This window comes from Muntiacus reevesi, chromosome 16, assembly GCF_963930625.1.
Source record: "Muntiacus reevesi chromosome 16, mMunRee1.1, whole genome shotgun sequence".
Lineage (NCBI taxonomy): Eukaryota > Metazoa > Chordata > Mammalia > Artiodactyla > Cervidae > Muntiacus > Muntiacus reevesi.
In genome coordinates this window covers 51232929-51236541 of record NC_089264.1, presented here as the reverse complement: position 1 = coordinate 51236541, position 3613 = coordinate 51232929, and the positions used below count along the sequence as shown (strand labels likewise).

Here is a 3613-nt window from a genome sequence, read left to right as displayed (position 1 = left end):
ATTCTCTTTTCTATAATGTTTAAGCATGATGGTGAACAAATTCACATTTTCATGTAGTCTGAATGGGATTAATATTGACTATTTCTGAAGCAGATGGTTTCAGAGGTTTATTGTTTTCTCTATATTTACCTGATATTTTATTACTTTTATGAATCAGAATAATGTCCTTCACAAATTTGTTTAATTAAAGTTATGTACTTGTAACAGGACAGATACACAACTATTTGAGTTTTACAAACTACATCTTTGATAAGGGAAATGGTTTTGTGACATGTATACAATTGCTATTAGGTGTAACTCTATATATTCTATAAGATTGTAAATATTTTATACAGCAATACAAATAAAATATCTTTCTATTATATTTATTATGCTGAAACACAGTAGCTGTTTCCTGTTAGCTAATATAAACAACACAAATAACACTATCAAACAATAAGTTGGAAGTGCTGACAATTCTAGGCTTCAAGATTTAACTCATTCTGTAATTACACTTTTTTGTGTGGTTTGGAGTTATTCCAACATTTGTTCAGTAGATTAAAATGGGAGCATATTTAAACACCATTTATATGCCATTATTTTGTGTTTTACTAAAGCAGTTTGTATAATAGTTTCATTACGTTGGCATAAAGGAAAAATAAAAACATTGCAGCGTCTAGGCAAGAGAGTGTCAGAAAAGACTTAGGATAGTTCATCTCTCAAAGTCTTGGGAAGCGTAGGGATAGGAAACACTACAACAAGTTGGAAATCTGAAAAGTGGCAGTTCACTTTTGGTGACAGTGGCATGTGCATGCTTCAGTGGAAAACATCTGGTGATGAAAATGGACAACAGAGGATGAGGGCTTCTACAGGAAGAAAGGGGGACTAAGAATAAGAAAAGTGGGTGTTAATGTCCAACACTAATATTACAGATTTTGCAACTGGGATCTTTCTTTGCATTTACAGTAGATAAACTCATGAGCTGATGACCAGTGATTTCTGCCATGGTGCCTAGAGAAATATCTACAGGGTCAGTGTAAATGATTTCTAAAATGACATCCTAGGCATAGTGGTAAACCACCATCCCATCTTCTTCTCTGCAGGTCAGAAATTCATTATCCTGGGAATTTAGTTGAGGGAGACACTGTTTACAAAATTCATCTCCTTGAGATCCCACAGGGGCAATGACCAGAATCACATAATGATAAGCAGTGTACACACAGTAGAAGTCCCTGAAGTATAAGTTAGTATTGGAGTTAAAAAATTTTTCTGCTGCAATCTCAAACCTCTATCTTCCATAAGGTGGATCCTGGGGTGGCTTCCTAGTATTGAATTCAGTGCTGCAGCTGAAGGAAGTGAATGTGACAGTCCTCAGTCGTGTCTGACTCTTTTCGATCCCATGGACTATACAGTCCATGGAATTCTCCAGACCAGAATACTGGAGGAGTGGGTAGCCTTTCCCTTCTCCAGGGGATCATCCCAATCCAGGGATCAAACCCAGGTCTCCTGCATTGCAGGTAGATTCTTTACCAGCTGAGCCACAACGGAAGCCCAGCTGAATATGCCTTCTAATTTTTAGCTGATAGGGAAGTCATGGCTGCCACTGTTATTCTTGATGGAGGGCTGCACAGAATTCCCATGATGTTTTAGAATATAGTCCAAATATTCTTTGTCCTGGTTATGATAAAAAACAGAAAATTTGAACATCTGTCCTGCAATCACTTTGGCCTTCTCTAACCGTTGTGTTAGATGAACTTTTGAATAGTCTGCTGTGTACAATTCTATCATTTCACTCCATTCAGACACTACATAATCACCACCAACTTGTCTTGAGGCACTCTGCACTGCTATTGAGGCGCTGAGAGAGGCCATCAGAGGGCAGCCAGACTGAAACCACCACCACAGAAAACTAACCAGTCTAACCACATGGACAAAGCTTTTGTCTAACTCAATGAAACTAAGCCATGCCGTGTAGGGCCACCCAAGGTGGACAGGTCATGGTGGAGAGTTCTGACAAAATGTGGTCCATTGGACAAGGGAATGGCAATCCACTTCAGTATTCTTGCCTTGAGAACCCCATGAGCAGTATGAAAAGGCAAAAAGATGGGACACTGAAAGATGAACACCCCAGGTTGGTAGGTGCCCAATATGTTACTGGAGATCAGTGGAAAACAATTCCAGAAAGAATGAAGGGATGGAGCCAAAGCAAAAATAGTACCCAGTTGTGGATGTGACTCGTGATAAAATCTAGGTCTGATGGTGTAAAGAGGAATGTTGCATAGGAACCTGGAATATTAGGTCCATGAATCAAGGCAAATTGGAAGTGGCCAAACAGGAGATGGCAAGAGTAAACAATGACATTTTAGGAATCAGCGAACTAAAATGGACTGGTGAATATAACTCAGATGACCATTATATCTACTACTGTGGGCAAAAATCAATTAGAAGAAATGTAGTAGCCATCATAGTCAACAAAAGTCTGAAATGCAGTACTTGGATACAATCTCAAAAACAACAGAATGATCTCTGTTCGTTTCCAAGGCAAACCATTCAATATCACAGTAATCCAAGTCTATGCCCCAAACAGTAATGCTGAAAAAGCTGAAGTTAAATGGTTCTATGATGACCTACAAAGTCTTATGGTTCTATGATGACCTACAAAGTCTTATGGTTCTATGATGACCTACAAACTAATACCCAAAAAAGATGTCTTTTCAATATAGGGGACTGGAATGCAAATGTAGGAAGTTAAGAAACACTTGGAGTAACAGGCAAATTGGGCCTTGGAGTACAGAATGAAGCAGGGCAAAGGCTAATAGAGTTTTGCCAAGAGAACACACTGGTCATAGCAAAAACCCAATTCCAACAACACAAGAGAAGACTCTACAGATGGATATCACCAGATGGTCAATACCAAAATCAGACTGATTATATTCTTTATAGCCAAGGATGGAGAAGCTCTATACAGTCAGCAAAACAAGACCAGGAGCTGACTGTGGCTCAGATCATGAACTCCTTATTGTCAAATTCAGATTTAAATTGAAGAATGTAGCGGGAACCACTAGGCCATTCAGGTATGACCTAAATCAAATCCCTTACAATTATACAGTGGGAGTGACAAACAGATTTAAGGGACTAGATCTGATAGACAGAGTGCCTGATGAACTATGGATGGAAGGTCCTGACATTGTACAGGAGACAGGGATCAAGACCATCCCCAAGAAAAAGAAATGCAAAACAGCAGAACGACTGTGTGAGGAGGACTTACAAATAGCTGTGAAAAGAAGAGAGGTTAAAAAACAAAGGAGAAAAGGAAAGATATACTCATTTGAGTGCAGAGTTCAAAAAATAGCTAGGAGGGATAAGAAAGCCTTCCTGAGCGATCAGTGCAAAGAAATAGAGGAAAATAACAGAATGGGAAAGACTAGAGGTCTCTTCAAGAAAATTAGACATACTATGGGAACATTTCATGCAAAGATGTGCTCAATAAAGGACAGAAATGGAAAGGACCTAACAGAAGCAGAAGATATTAAGAAGAGGTGGCAAGAATACACAGAAGAACTGTACAAAAAAGATCTTCATGACCCAGATAATCATGATGGTGTGATCACTCACCTAGAGCCAGACATCCTGG

The 3613-nt window shown here is 38.9% G+C and overlaps 1 pseudogene; it reads right to left on the bottom strand.

Moving 5' to 3' along the window:
• Positions 1 to 886: 886 nt before the first annotated feature.
• Positions 887 to 1851, bottom strand: LOC136147890 (phytanoyl-CoA hydroxylase interacting protein-like pseudogene; annotated as a pseudogene).
• Between the last annotated feature and the right edge of the window lie 1762 nt (positions 1852 to 3613).